This window comes from Muntiacus reevesi, chromosome 9, assembly GCF_963930625.1.
Source record: "Muntiacus reevesi chromosome 9, mMunRee1.1, whole genome shotgun sequence".
NCBI lineage: Eukaryota > Metazoa > Chordata > Mammalia > Artiodactyla > Cervidae > Muntiacus > Muntiacus reevesi.
In genome coordinates, this window is record NC_089257.1 from 83,035,270 (window position 1) to 83,052,757 (window position 17,488).

A 17,488-nucleotide genomic window follows, 5' to 3' on the forward strand; every position below is an offset into this window, starting at 1 on the left:
GATCTTCCCGACCCAGGGATCAAAGCTGGGTCTCCCACACTGAAGCTTTACTCTCTTAGCAAATTTCAAGTATACAATACAATATTATTAACTTTGGTCACTATACTATACGTTAGACTCTTCAAATTTATTTATTTAACCTTGGACCAACCTCTCTCTATTTCAACCACACCCTCACCAACTCCAGTATTCTTGCCTGGAGAATCCCATGGACAGAGGAGCCTGGTGGGCTATAGTCCACATGGTCACAAACAGTCAGACATGACTGAAGCAACTTAACACACACACATACATAGCACTGTTACTGTTGATAAGACAGACAGTTGTGATGCTCTTTATTATGGGAGCTATATAGTTCTGTAATCAGGCCATTTACACAAAGTGGCACTTTTGGGATTTGTCTAACCCCTTAAGCTAGATATCAGTGAAGACTGGTGTACAAGTCATCATCAATAAGCATGTTTACACTTCAGCCAACCTCATGGTCTTTGTTTATTCCAATTGTGCTACCTTGGTCAGATGGCTCTTATTATGTTTTACTTTAGTACCATACTGTGGATGACAAAAAACTTGAGTTTGCCAATGAATAATCTCCTGAGATGCAATGTCATGAACGAGAATGATCTAGTCTAACTCAATAAAGTCATAATTTCTTTGTACTTGCTAGACAGTTTGAATTTTTGCCATTTTGTATCATGTATATTCAGTAGAATTTTACCATTTTATATAACCACTGACAACCCAAGCTAACTGTCAAACTGTCTTCTTTTCTGGACGTACATTTCCAAAACTGTCTGGAATATTTTGTGCTTCTATTGTTTCCTTTACTGACTTGAGTCTTTGATAAAATGTGTTTTCTTCCTCATCTGGGTTTTCTCCAGTTTCTCCTTCAAATATGAAGTTGACTTCTTGTGCCATATCTTGTCCCATTGGAGGGTACAGTACTTCAGCTGTGCAGTTCAATGTAACTTCTTTTTGAATAATTTCTTCCACAGAAAATTTAAGGCAATGCTTATATCCTCTTCCTGAAGTATCCTCCAGGCTGGCTTGATTGACTGTTTGCATCAGAAACACCCTGTGAGGGGTCCCCTGCTGGTTGTTGATTTAGCTCTCTACCTCCAAGGCCACCCTGGAAGCCAGGTAGTGGGTCAGAGGGACTTTCATTCTTGCTGAGTTTTGACTGGGCGGGTGTGAGTCCCTGTCTTTATTCTGCCTGCTGCCGGGTCCCCTGGGAGGAAAAGTCTCTATGAGTTTGACTTTTTAAAAAAATAAAGTTCACATATAAGTGAGCTTTCCTGGTGGCTCAGATGGTAAAACATCTGCCTGCAATGCAGAAGACGCGGGTTCAATTCCTGGGTCAGGAAGATCCCTTGGAAAAGGAAATGGCAACCCACTGCAGTATTCTTGCTTGGAAAATTCCATGGACAGAGGAACCTGGTAGGCTACAGTCCATGGGGTTGCAAAAAGTCATGATTGTGCGACTTCACTTCTTCTTCTATAAGTGAAACCATACAGTATTTTTCTTTCTGTATGCTCCTTTCATTTAACAAAATGCCCTCCAGGTTCATCCATGTTGTTACAACTGACAAGATTTCCTTCTTTTTTAGCCTGAATATTATATATGTATACATATATATAAATATATATATGTATATATACACACCACTTTTCTTTATCCATTCATCTGTTAACAGATAGACTGCTCTATATCTTGGCTATTGGAAATAATTCCCAGCATATATTAATTAATTAATTCTTCAGAGGCCTTTCTTAATTATTTAAACATAAGTCATTCACTAATACAATAGCTTACTTTAATTCCTGGCAATGCATTTATCATTCCTTGATATTTGCATGTTTGTCCATTCATTTCCCTGTTCACTGTCTATGTCTTTCTCTAGATTATAAGTGATGTAAATTAAGACATTATTTTATTCAGTCCTATCTCCCAAACAACAAGAACAGGGTCTTATACGAAGAAAGTTTTCATAAATATTAGCAGTGTGAATGGAAACTGATACTATAATGTTCTAACTGTTCTGAGTGGAGAGAGTGAGATTTTTGGCCTATAACATTGTCAAAGTTAGGTCCTAAGACCATTGCCTGACATAAGTATTTAAGAATTTAAGAATGGTCTTGGCAGACGGCTTCATAGCTGAATTCTACCAAAAATTTAGAGAAGAACTAACACCTATCCTACTCAAACTCTTCCAGAAAATTGCAGAGGAAGGTAAACTTCCAAACTCATTCTATGAGGCCACCATCACCCTAATACCAAAACCTGACAAAGATGCCACGAAAAAAGAAAACTACAGGCCAATATCACTGATGAACATAGATGCAAAAATCCTTAACAAAATTCTAGCAAACAGAATCCAACAGCATATTAAAAAGATCATACATCATGACCAAGTGGGCTTTATCCCAGGGATGCAAAGATTCTTCAATATCCACAAATCAATCAATGTAATACACCACATTAACAAATTGAAAAATAAAATCCAAATGATTATCTTAATAGATGCAGAGAAAACCTTTGACAAAATTCAACATCCATTTATGATAAAAAAAAAAAAAAAACCCTCCAGAAAACAGGAATAGAAGGAACATATCTCAACATATTGAAAGCTATATATCACAAACCCTCAGCAAACATCTTCAATGGTGAAAAATTGAAAGCCTTTCCCCTAAAGTCAGGAACAAGACAAGGGTGCCCACTCTCATCACGACTATTCAACACAGTTTTGGAAGTTTTGGCCATAGCAATCAGAGATGAAAAAGAAATAAAAGGAATCCAGATTGGAAGAGAACTAAAACTCTCACTGTTTGCAAACAACATGATCCTCTACATAGAAAACCCTAAAGACTCCACCAGAAAATTACTTAAAGCTAATCAATGAATATAGTAAAGTTGCAGGATATAAAATTAACACACAGAAATCCCTTGCATTCCTATACACTAACAATGAGAAAATAGAAAGAGAAATTAAGGAAACAATTTCATTCCCCATTGCATCGAAAAGAACAAAATACTTAGGAATATATCTACCTAAAGAAACAAAAGACCTATATATAGAAAACTATAAAACACTGATGAAAGAAATCAAAGAGGACACAAATAGATGGAGAAATATAGCATGTTCATGGATTGGAAGAATCTATATAGTAAAAATGAATACACTACCCAAAGCAGTCTATAGATTCAATGCAATCCCTATCAAGCTACCAACGGTAATTTTCACAGAACTAGAACAAATAATTTCACAATTTATATGGAAATACAAAAAATCTCAAATAGCCAAAGAAATCTTGAGAAAGAAGAATGGAACAGGAGGAATCAACCTGCCTGACTTCAGTCTCTACTACAAAGCCACAGTCATCAAGACAGTATGGTACTGGCACAAAGACATAAATATAGATCAATGGAACAGAATAGAAAGCCCAGAGAGAAATCCACACATCTATGGACACCTTATCTTTAACAAAGGGGGCAAGAATATACAACAGAGAAAAGACAATCTCTTTAACAAGTGGTGCTGTGAAAACTGGTCAACCACTTGAAAAAGAATGAAACTAGAACACTTTCTAACACCATACACAAAAATAAACACAAAATGGATTAAAAATCTAAATGTAAGACCAGAAACTATTAAACTCCTAGAGGAAAACATAGGCAAAACACTCTCTGACTTAAACCACAGCAGGATCTTCTATGACCCACCTCCCATAATATTGGAAATAAAAGCAAAAATAAACAAATAGGACCTAATTAAATTTACAAGCTTTTGCACAACAAAGGAAAGTATAAGCAAGGTGAAAAGACAGCCTTCAGAATGGGAGAAAATAATAGCAAATGAAGCAACGGACAAAGAATTAATCTCAAAAATATACAAGCAACTCCTGAAGCTCAATTCCAGAAAAATAAAAGACCCAGTCAAAAAGTGGGCCAAAGAAATATACAGACATTTCTCCAAAAAAGACATACAGATGGCTAACAAACACATGAAAAGATGCTCAACATCACTCATTATCAGAGAAATGCAAATCAAAACCACAATGAGGTACCGTTACACGCCAGTCAGGATGGCTGCTATCCAAAAGTCTACAAGTAATAAATGCTGGAGAGGGTGTGGAGAAAAGGGAACCCTCTTACACTGTTGGTGGGAATGCACACTAGTACAGCCACTATGGAAAACATTGTGGAGATTCCTTAAAAAACTGGAAATAAAACTGCCATATGACCCAGCAATCACACTACTGGGCATACACACTGAGGAGATCAGAACTGAAAGAGACACGTGTACCCCAATGTTCATCACAGCACTGTTTATAATAGACAGGAAGCAGCCTAGATGCCCATCAGCAGATGAATGGATAAGAAAGCTGTGGTACATATACACAATGGAATATTACTTAGCCATTAAAAATAATACATGTGAATCAGTTATAATGAAGTGGATGAAACTGGAGTCTATTATACAGAGTGAAGTAAGCCAGAAAGAAAAACACCAATACAGTATACTAACACACACACACACACACACACACACACACACATATATATGAAATTTAGAAAGATGGTAACAATAACCCTGTGTGCAAGACAGCAAAAGAGACACAGATGTATTGAACAGTCTTTTGGATTCTGTGGGAGAGGGCGAGGATGGGATGATATGGGACAATGGCATTGAAACATGTAAACTATCATATGTGAAATGAATCACCAGTCCAGGCTCGATGCATGAGACAGGGTGCTCAGGGCTGGTACACTCTTATGACCCAGAGGGATGGGATGGGTATGGAGGTGGGAGGGGGGTTCAGGATGGGGAACACATGTACACCCATGGAGGATTCAAGTCAATGTATGGCAAAACCAATACAATATTGTAAAGTAAAATAAATAAACAAATTAAAAAAAAAAAAAAAGAATGGTCTTGGACTTGTACTGGAATATTTTTGGAGAAGAAAAAAATCATAGCCTGTGTATGGAAGGGAAGTTGGCATTAGTATGATCAAAGATATTCTCCCAAAATATAATATTCATTAAACTCAGTTCAAATGTTCATCAACTTCCTATCATACACCTAGGTTAATCATTACCATCTGTGCAACCTCTGATGTGGCCTATATAATCGCTGTAAAAGTGGCAGGCTGAGGCTGCAGGTATTAATAGATAAATTGTGAACTACACTCTGACAATGAGATAGGACAGGCACTGGGGTCAGTCCCAGCTGTAATTGACAGAATAGCATGGTAGCCAGGAGCATGAGGGCAGAGAACACAACACACCCAAACAAGGACGTGGCATCAAAGACATAAAAGGGAGTGATCTGTGTCCTGAAATGATGCCAGAACACAGTGATGGGGATTCCAGAGCAGGCAATAAATCACCAAGTAGAAGGGAGTCAGGCACTGGGCCAGGACACCAACTCAAGAGCTTTAGGAACCAAGGGGTGAGGATGAAGGATGGAATTAATCAAAACAAAGCACAGACCAAGTATTTCTGATTGATTTGCTGCACGTGTTACCAATGCAGGAACACTGACAAAGGTGGGAAAAATCAGTATATGAAACACTCCATGGTAAAGACACCTGGACCAGCACAGGAAAGGATCTACATTGTTCTTCTGTTTTTATTTATTTATTTGGCTGCATCAGTTCTTAGCTGCAGCATGTGGGATCTTCTTTGCATCATGCAGGATCTTTCACTGAAGCCCATGGAATTTCTAGTTGTGGAGGGCAGTCTTAGTTTCCCTGCAGTATGTGGGAATCTTAGTTCCCTGAACAGGGATTGAACCCATGTCCCCTGCATTACCAGGCAAACTCTTAACCACTGAACCACCAGGGAAGTCCCATAGTTTCTCTGTTTAAGGGTGGCTGAATACAGGCCCAGGTGCATAGCTTCCATAGGAGGTTAGGAGAGTTAGGTTCAACATTTTGTCAGGGCAAGCTTATAAGGAGCTCTCATTGACAGCATGGCAGAAACAGCAACTTATCGCCCAATAGCTATTCTTATTTTCTTGTTTAGAAAAAGAACCTTGATTTAATTGGGGCAACAATAGCTCCTGTTAAAAACTACATCTTTCAGCTTCCCTGTCAGCTCTGTGCAACTAAGGTATATGTAAGCCTCAGCTATATGTAAGTTTTGTCCAAAGTGATGGACTGCTTTATTGGAGCTGCTTTAGCTGGGTTGAACATTTTGCTATTTTTCTATCCTATTTTTTATGTTAGTGATGGCTATAACTATCAATAACCATATTGAATGATGAAGTGACCTTAAGACTAAATGCGATGACTGAAAGATACACTAAGAATTGAACAAAGAGAGATTTTGGGTCCCAGATAAATAAGAGGACCTGCCATACTGGTCTTGATATGTTTTTTTTCTGGATTTATCTTTTTCTGGGTTTTTTTCCCCCATTTATTTTTGTTAGTTGGAGGCTAATTATTTTACAATATTGTAGTGGTTTTTCTCATACATTGACATGAATCAGTCATGGATTTACATGTATTCCCCATCCCAATCCCCCCTCCCACCTCCCTCTCTACCCGATCGCTCTGGGTCTTCCCAGTGCATCAGGTCCGAGCACTTGTCTCATGCATCCAACCTGGGCTGGTGATCTGTTTCACCATAGATAATATACATGTTTCAATGCTGTTCTCTCAAAACATCCCACCCTTGCCTTATCCCACAGAGTTCAAAAATCTGTTCTGTACATTTGTGTCTCTTTTTCTGTTTTGCATATAGGGTTATCGTTACCATCTTTCTAAATTCCATATATACTTGCTAGTATATTCTATTGGTCTTTATCTTTCTGGCTTACTTCACTCTGTATAATGGGCTCCAGTTTCAACCATCTCACTAGAACTGATTGAAATGAATTCTTTTTAATGACTGAGTAATATTCCATGGTGTATATATACCACAGCTTCCTTATCCATTCGTCTGCTGATGGGCATCTAGGTTGCTTCCATGTCCTGGCTATTATAAACAGTGTTGCGATGAACATTGGAGTCAGTACTGTCAAAATGACTATACTACCCAAAGCAATCTATAGATTCAGTGCAATCCCTATCAAGCTACCAATGGTATTTTTCACAGAACTAGAACAAATAATTTCATAATTGGTATGGAAATACAAAAAACCTCGAATAGCCAAAGTAATCTTGAGAAAGAAGAATGGAACAGGAGGAATCAACCTGCCTGACTTCAGACTATATTACAAAGCCACAGTCATCAAGACAGTATGGTACTGGCACAAAGACAGAAATATAGATCATTGGAACAGAATAGAAAGCCCAGAGAGAAATCCACAAACCTATGAACACCTTATCTTTAACAAAGGGGGCAAGAATATACAATGGAAAAACGACAACCTCTTTAACAAGTGGTGCTGTGAAAACTGGTCAACCACTTGTAAAAGAATGAAACTAGAACACTTTCTAATACCATAAACAAAAATAAACTCAAAATGGACTAAAGAGCTAAATGTAAGACCAGAAACTATAAAACTCCTAGAGGAGAACATAGGCAAAACACTCTCTGATATAAATCACAGCAGGATCCTCTATGACCCACCTCCCAGAATATTTGAAACAAAAGCAAAAATAACAAATGTTCATCACAACACTGCTTATAATAGCCAGGACATGGAAGCAACCTAGATGCCCATCAGCAGACGAATGGATAAGGAAGCTGTGGTACATATACACCATGGAATATTACTCAGCCATTAAAAAGAACTCATTTGAATCAATTCTAATGAGATGGATGAAACTGGAGCCCATTATACAGAGTGAAGTAAGCCAGAAAGATAAAGAACATTACAGTATACTAACACATATATATGGAATTTAGAAAGATGGTAACGATAACCCTATATGCAAAACAGAAAAAGAGACACAGAAGTACAGAACAGACTTTTGAACTCTGTGGGAGAAGGTGAGGGTGGGATGTTTTGAAAGAACAGCAAGTATATTATCGATCGTGAAGCAGATCACCAGCCCAGGTGGGGTGCATGAGTCAAGTGCTCGGGCCTGGTGGGCTGGGAAGACCCAGAGGAATCAGGTGGAGAGGGAGGTGGGAGGGGGGATCGGGATGGGGAATACGTGTAACTCTATGGCTGATTCATATCAATGTAGGTCAAAACCCACTGGGAAAAAAAAATAACTAAACAAAATTTTTTAAAAAGTAAATAAAAATAAAAAATAAAAAATGTAACGCTAACATGTAAAAAAAATAAAATAAAATAAACTGTGAATGCCCGGGGGAAAAAATAAACAAATGGGACCTAATGAAGCTTAAAAGCTTTTGCACAACAAAGGAAACTTTTTTTGCTTTTATGTGAGAGAAAAATTAAGTTCTAATTTTGCTTTAGTCATTATTAACTTGGCTTTTCCATTATAAGCAACTTTCCTTAATCTCAGTCAATATAGACAGGCTAAGGACTAGGATGAGCAGACTCTACAATGGTCCTTATAATCCCCACTTCCTTGTTCTCATGGCCACATAGAATTGCCTTCCCTGGAGTGCGGGTAAAGCCTGTCACTTGCTTCTACTAGGTGGAAAAATGGCAAAGCAGAAGGTAAGTCCCTCTTATGTTTATATTATGTTTATAAGACTATCTTGTTGGCAGATTAACTAGATTCTCTTTTTTCCTAGCCAACTTTCTTTTTCCTTGCCAGGAAGACTCTCCTGGCAAGGAGCTGGGGGTAGTCACTAGGATCTGAAAGTGGTTTCCACAAAACAGCCAGCAACAAGGCAGGATCCTCAGTCCAACAACCAAAGGAAATTAATTCTGCTGACAACCTAAGTAACCTTGGAAGTGAATTCTTCCCATCAGCTTCCAAATGTGAACATACCCCAGCTAGCAGTTTGGTTGAATCTTTCTGAGATCCTAGGCAGAGAACTCAAACTTGGACCCTCAGACATTGTGAGATATTAACAATAAACCTGTGGTGCTTGAAGCCCTTGAGTTTGTTGTATCTGTTATGCAGCAGTAGGTTGCTAACACAAGGAATCTAGACTTAATCTGTAGTTCTCAAATTCCCTGTGACTGTAGCCTACAAGGATAGTATCGGTCCATTACCCTGTAGAATGTGTATATTTGGAGTTCACAGTTACTTTGTACCTACAATGTGAAAAAAAAATGCAAAAGCATGATTTTACCTCCCAGAAGTCCATGAAATGGACTTTTTTTGTAACTTTACTTGTGGCTTCATTTGCACCTTCACCAAATGAAGGTAAGAAAGTTAAGACCCATTCAGGTTTCTTGGGAACCACAGATGAGTGAGACTCTCGTTTTATTTGCACAGTGTACCATGCAAATGCATTACTGAACAAAAAAGTTTTTTTTTTTTTTTTAATTCATGCACTATTTGTACTAAAAAAGAAAAAGTAGAAAAGAAAATATCACTGATTCACATCTCTCGAAAGATATGATGAATATTAAGTAAACATTGAGATTCTCAGACAAAAAGGTGCCACAGAACTGCAAAACATTGTTATTAATTAACATAGCTGTAAAATTTCAGGTTCCAGGATAGAAAAATCTTGGAAACAATTATGAAAGTCATTGTATAACATTTAGACTAAATAAACATTACTCTTAAGAAAAATAAAACATTAAATATATCCTTTGATTTATCAAATATGAGTAATCCAATTTGCTAGCCCTCACCTAACACTTTTTAGTGGTACTGAAAAAATTGCAGATGACTTAATAAGCATAAATAGCATCTAACAATGTCACACCAATCAAACACAATATGTTATATAAGCATACTTGTTTTTTATACCACAATAACAGGATAACACAAATGTCACATAACCAGTCACAGGCAAAGGAGATGCATTCACTTCCTTTTGAATTAGTACACAGTGAATAAATTCTAGATAATAAAGCAGCTTGTGAGTGAATATTTTAGAAGGCTATGGATGAGCACAATGAATGTTATATATCTAATTTTTAAAGAAGTACAAGTTTTAAACTTATTAACCCCATTATGTCCCAAATGAAGATGAAATAAGTGAACTTGTTGTCAGTTTAATACATACAACTAAAACAAACCTTTTGATATGAAGTTTAAATATCTGAGTTTAAAACATTTTTTCAACTACAAATTTTATCAACTAGAAGCTTGTCTCAAACGCATCACATGGCAGGCTTTGCCTCTTCTTCCATCCCTCCTCCCAACCAAAAGCAAACAATAACTAGAAAAATTGGTGTGTTAACCCTTAAATATCCTGTATGTGATTCTTTGGAAATAAACTCTTTGAAAGGAAAAATAGTTTCACCAGCAATTGTAATTCTTAATTATGATCTCTAAGACTTGTGATAACTAGGATATGGATTGTTAACATTTTGTGTCTTTGAAAGACATCTTATAATGAGAAGTGGAAGAAGATAACTTGGCTGACTGTATTGTATTAGGTGCAGCTGTTTGCTTCATATCAACATTCTAATGGGATATAAGATTAATATTCCAAAAATTAAATTTTCACAGGCTACTTAATTTTTAACACATTGGAATCTCATGTACAAATCTCATGTACTTTGTGATAGATTACTCCTACTCCTATTTCCTGAGCTTGAGCGTCTGAACTACTTTTGAGTATAATTTTTAATATCAGGTAATTGTTTGTGTTAGTGACAATAGTTAATTGTGAAGCCTTAATTATGAAAAGATTTAAAAACAAGATCATGCTGACTCTTCCAAGAGAAGTAGAATAGCTCTGGTGTTCTAAAGCAGAAAAAAAACTCAAGTGCACATGGAACATTCTCCAGGATAGATCACATCTTGAGTCACACATCATATCTCAGTAAATTTAAGAAAATTGAAATTATATCAAGCATCTTTTCTGATAACAACACTATGAGACTAGGTATCAATTACTAGAAAATAACTGTAAAAAGCACAAACACATGGAGATTAAACATGTTTGTAAATAACAAACATGTAACTGAAGAAATCAAAGGGGAAATAAAAAAACATTCCTAGAAACAAAGAGCAAAGAAAACACGACAACTCAAAACCTATGGAATACAACAAAAGCAGTTCTCAGAGGGACATTTATAGCAATATAATCCTACCTCAAGAAATAAGAAAAACATCAAATAGACAACCCAACTTTACACTTAGAATAACTGGAAAAAGAAGAAGAACAACAACAAAAACCTGACATTAGCAGAAGGAAGTGAATCATAAAGATCAGAGCAGAAATAAATGAAAAAGAAATGAAAGAAGCAATAGTAAAGATCAATAAAATTAAAAGCTGGTTCTTTGAGAAGATAAACAAAATTGACAAACCTTTAGCCAGACTCATCAAGAAAAAAAGAGAAAAGAATCAAATCAGCAAAATTACAAAAGGAAAGGAGCTGTTGCAATAGAAGAGGCAGAAATAAAATAATTATGAGACTATTATGAGCAAATATATGGCAATAAAATGGACAACCTGGAAAAATGGACAGATACTTAGAAAAGTTCAATCTTCCAAGACTGAGCCAGGAAGAAAGAAATTATGAACAACCTAATTACAAGCACTGTGATGAAAAATCTCCCCCAAACCAAAAGCCTAGGGTCAGACAGTTTCAAAAATGAAATGCTTGAAATCTATCAAACATTTAGAGAAGAGCTAATGCCTATCCTTCTAGAACTCTTTCAAAAAACTGCAGAGGAAGGAACACTCCCAAACTCATTCTATGAGGCCACCATCACCCTGATACCAAAACCAGGCAAAGATGACAAAAAAACAGGAAATTACAGACTAATGTCACTGATGAACATAGATGCAACAATCCTCCACAAAACTCTAGCAAACAGAAATCAACAACACATTAAAAAGCTCACGCACCATGATCAAGTCAGGTTTATTCTAGGGATACAAGGATTCTTCAATATACACAAATCAGTCAATGTGATACACCATATTAACAAATTGAAAAGTAAAAACCATATGATAATCTCAATAGATGCAGAAGAAGCCTTTGACAAAATCCACCACCCATTCATGATTTAAAAAAAAAAAAAAAAAAAAACTCTTCAATAAATGGGCATAGAAGGAATCTACCTCAATATAGTAAAGGTAATATATGATAAGCCCACAGCAAACATTCTCAATGGTGAAAAACTGAAAGCATTCCTTAGACTAAGATCAGGAACAAGACAAGGGTTTCCATTCTCATCACTATTATTCAACATAGTTTTGGAAGTCCTAGCTTGAAATCAGAGAAGAAAGGAAATAAAGGAATCCAACTTGAAACAAAAATAAAACTCTCATTGTTTGCAGATGACATGATACTATACACAGAAAATCTTAAAGATACTATCAGAAAATTACTACAGTTAATCACTGAAGTTAGCAAAGCTGCAGGATACAAAATCAATACCCAGAAATCACTTACATTTCTATATGCTAACAATGAAAAATCAGAAAGAGAAATTAAGGAATCAATCCCATTCACCATTACAACAAAAAGAATAAAATATCTAGGAATAAACCTACCTAAGGAGACAAAAGAACTGTATATGGAAAATCATAAGACACTGTTGAAAGAAATCAACAATGACCTAAAGAGATGGAAAGATATTCCATGTTCTTGGGGTTGGAGGAATAAATTTTGTGAAAATGGCTATACTACCAAATTTAATCTACAGATTCATTTTGATACCTATCAAAATACCAATGGCACAACTAGAAAAAAAGTTTCAGAATTCAAATGGAAATGCAAAAGATCTGGAATAGCCAAAGCAGTCATGAGAAAGAAGAATGGAGCTGGAGGAATCAAACTTCCTGACTTCAAACTACACTACAAAGCTACAGTCAACAAGACAGTATGGTATCGGCACAAAAACAGAAATGTGGACCCATGAAACAAGACAGAAAACCACAGAGGTAAATCCACACACCTACTGGTAACTTATTTTTTACAAAGGAGGCAAGAATATACAATGGGGCAAAGACAGCCTCTTCAATAAGTGGTGCTGGGGAAACTGAACAGCTTTGCATGTAAAACAGTTGCATGTAAAAGAATGAAATCAGAACACTTCCTAACACCATACACAAAGATAAACTCAAAATAGATTAAAGACCTAAATGTAAGACCAGAAACTGTAATACTCTTAGAGGACAACATAGGCAGAACACTCGATGACATAAATCAAAGCATGATTCTCCATGACCCATCTCCCTGAGTAATGGAAATAAAACCAAAAATAAACATGTGGGAGCTAATTAAACTTAAAAGATTTTTCAAAGCAAAGAACTATAAACAAGGTGAAATGACAACTCTAAGGCTAGGAGAAAATAGTAGCAAATGAAACAACTGACAAAGGATTAATTTCCAAAATATACAAGCAGCTCATACAAGTCAATACCAGAAAAAATAAACAGCCCTATCAAAAAGTGGGAAATGGACCTAAACAGACATTTCTCCAAAGAAGAAATACAGATGGTTAACAAGCATACAAAAAGATGTTCAACATTGCTCTTTATTAGAGAAATGAAAATCAAAACTACAATGAGATATCACTCTACATCAGTCAGAATGATCATCATCAAAAAGTCTATAAACAATAAATGCTGGAAAGGGTGTGGAGAAAAGAGAACCCTCTTGCAATATTGATGGGAATGTAAATTGATGCAGCCACTATGGAAGGCAGTATGGAGATACCTTTATAAACTAGGAATGAAACTACCATATGACCCAGTAATCCCATTACTAGGCATATACCTTGAGGAAACTAAAATTGAAAAAAACACATGTTCACCAAAATTTAAAAGGAACGTGTACCCCAATGTTCATTGCAGTACTATTAACAACAGCTAGAACATGGAAGCAATCTAAATGCCCATCGACCGATGAGTGGATAAAGAAGCTGTAGTACATGTATACAAGGGAATGTGAATGCATTTGAGTCAGTTCTAATGAGGTGAGTGAACCTAGAGCCTATTATACAGAGTGAAGTAAGTCAGAAAGAGAAAGATAAATATCATATACTAATGCACATATATGGAATCTAGAAAGATGGTACCAAAGAATTCATTTGCAGGGCAGCAATGAAGAACCGGGCATAGAGCACAGACTTCGGACATGTCAGAGAAGGAAGAAGAGGGTGAGATGTATGGAGAGAGTAGCACGGGACCTTGCATTAACAGATGTAAAGTAGATAGCCAATGGGAATTTGCTGCATGAATCAGGGAACTCAAACAGGGGCTCTGTAGCAACCTAGAGGGTTGGGATGGAGAGGGAGACGGGAGGAACATTCAAGAGGGTGGGGATATATGTATACTTATGACTGATTCATGTTGATATTTGGCAAAAAACAACAAAATTCTGTAAAGCAATTATCCTTCAATTAAAAAATAAATAAATTTTTAAAAATTAGACAGAAAAAAGCAAAGTGTGAAAATCTCAAAATAGAATTCAGGAATATAGTTTTAAAAATCTGTCCTTTTGAGAAAGAGATGAAGTTTAGCTAAGTGGAAGCCAGGGACCAAAAGAGATATTCAGATTGCCTGCTTACTAAAGAGATTGTCATGAAAGTTACACTCTCCATGAAATCTTTTGCTGAAAATACAGGTAACTGATATGTACATCATTTGGTAATTGTAAAGGGGTTCCATTTCATATCCATTATTTTGAATTTAAACTCAGTAAGAGCCTATGAAGCTTACATTAATCAATCGCATCTGAGGTGTTCACAGTCACAGACTTATAAGTGGCTTGAAAAGAACTTAAAATCTAAGTGCTCTTTTCTTTTTTTAATGGATGCATTTTATTGTATATAAGTGATACCTCAGTAGAATTGCTTTAAAAATGCAAAATCCATGGAGTACTTTTAATGTCACCTTGTTTATCATTCCAAAGATGTTCTCTAACATTTCATTTCAGTTCAGTCATGTCTGACTCTTTGCGACCCCATAGACTGCAGAACACCAGGCTTCCCTGTCCATCACCAACTCCTGGAGCTTACTCAAACTCATGTCCATCCACTCGGTGATGCCATCCAACCATCTCATCCTCTGTTGCCTCCATCTTGTCCTACCTTCAATCTTTCCCAGCATCAGGGTCTTTTCAAATGAGTCAATTCTTTACATCAGGTGGCCAAAGTATTGGAGCTTCAGCTTCAGCATCAGTTCTTCCAATGAATATTCAGGACTGATTTCCTTTAGGATTGACTGGTTTGATGTCCTTGCAGTCCAAGGGTCTCTCAGAAGTCTTCTCCAACAATACAGCTCAAAAGCATCAGTTCTTCAGTGCTCAGCTTTCTTTATAGTCCACCTTTCACATCCAAACCTGACTACTGGAAAACCATAGCTTTGACTAGACAGACCTTTGTTGGCAGAATAATCTCTCTGCTTTTTAATATGTTGTCTTAGTCGGTCATAGATTTTCTTCCAAGGAGCAAGTGTCTTTTCATTTCATGGCTGCAATCACCATCTGCAGTGATTTGGGAGTCCAAAAAACATTTCATTTATTTTTTTATTCATATATCTGGTAGATCTTTTCTCCACAAGATCTCCTTCCTGGGGCAAAAGACTATGTTATTCATCTTGTTATCTCTCATAACATCTAGCACAAAACATGATAATTGTAGGTGCTACACACTATTGCTCTTAGAAATGGACCCAAGAGCCCAGGAAAAATATATCTGTGTATGTCTGTGTGTGTGCACATGCTGTGTGTACATAAAATCACTGTGAAAGCAAAATAGAAAGGACTCAGTTGCTCAGTTATGTCTGACTCTTTGTGACCACATGAACTGTAGCCTGCCAGATTCCTCTGTCCAAGGGATTTCCCAGACAAGAATACTGGAGTGGGTTGGCATTTCCTTCTCCAGGGGATTTTTCCAACCCAGGGATCAAACTTCAGGCACGAGGATAAATTTACCATGCTGTTTATTCAGCAGATTAAACAGTGAAAGACGCAACATACACTTCAGTTATGGCAGTTTGGGTTGAATTTAAGAAAGCTGTCTTGAAAGCACACTGGACTAATCACAGTGAAAACAAACAGGAGATGAGGTATGGAACTGTGATGTCATGGTCACAGGTGTAGGAAAAGGCTTCATGCCTTTGTGAAATAAGATAACGAGTTCACGCTGCCATCATGTCACACCACAGGCTATGGAGGAGAAAAGCCCACAGCTCTTATCTTTAGGTCCGCGGAGCTAATGCTAATCAGAATTCTGATTTTTTTTTTTTTAAATGTTCTGGTAGCTAACAATTTTTAAATTTTTGATTCAGTATTTCTACGTGGAGTGAAAACCTTACCAGGTTAAATGAATGTATCCTACAGCTTACAAGATAAATTAGCCTTAGAAAGATTGTTTTGGTAAATTGCCTTAGGAAGATATGTTGCCTAAAATGGAGAAATGCTAAAATGGTTTACCCTGTACGCTTGTATAATCTATTAGATGCATTGTACAGAATGATGTTTTCTTTCTCTTAGGACAGAAAAAGAAACATCTTGAATGCAAGGCATTTATAAATAGTTTTTGCAAGACATTACTGAAAAAATAAATGAGTTAATTATTTCAGATGTTTTTGGACAAGCCCAACTATTCCTTTCAGTGGTTCCAAGTTACTACTTGAAATATGTGCCTATTTATCAACTTGGATTTAATTTTAAATCCAAGTTGATACATTTCCTTTTAAGCTTCTATTTTTATATAAATATATGAAAAATGTAAATGCTCATACAAAGAAGCATTGTTTTCTTAAAATGGATGTTTCCCACAGACTTGAGGTATCAGAAAGATAAATATTACTTGACTAAATTTTCTCATTTTAAGGGGCAGTATGACCATCAAGTCACTAACTTTTTAATCGCTATGAAGTGCAATAACTATTTCACATTGTGACTTATTTTGAAGAGAATATACTAGCTTGGAGGAAAAGACTGCTTAAGTTTCTTAGCCTGACAGCAAAGCTTACCATCTCCAAAGCATATTTCAAAAAAATATACTGATAGAAATTGAAGGAAAAAATAAAGCAAAGCTATACTTAAGTAGATTTAATTATCAATATTTTTATGGAAAAAAAACTTGAAAAATAATGGATATGTGTACATATATAACTGATTTACTTTGCTGTATGCCTGAAACTAACACAACACTGTAAATCAACTGTGTTCCAACAAAGTTTTTTTAACTGGATGTGTGAAAGGTATTTGATAAAGTCCAGCACCTTATCATGATAAAAATTCTTATCAACTAGAAATAGGAGGAAACTTCCTCAATTTGATAAAAGATACTAATACAACCTCTAGCAAATACAGTATATAATGATTAAATAGTGACAGCTTCTCTTTTAAGACAAATGAGATAAGAATGACACTATCACCACTGATATTCATCATTTTCCTGGGGATCTTGGTCAGTGCAAAGGGGTTTAATTAATAAATAGGAAAAGTATTGGAAGAAAATAAAAAATTGTCATTTACTTATAATTTAGAAAAACTAGTAACATTGATTAATTCAGCAA

The 17,488-nt window shown here is 36.2% G+C and overlaps 1 pseudogene; it reads right to left on the reverse strand.

The window, feature by feature from the left end:
* Nucleotides 1-492: 492 nt before the first annotated feature.
* LOC136174214 (latexin pseudogene) lies at nucleotides 493-1,164 on the reverse strand (annotated as a pseudogene).
* Nucleotides 1,165-17,488: the final 16,324 nt, after the last annotated feature.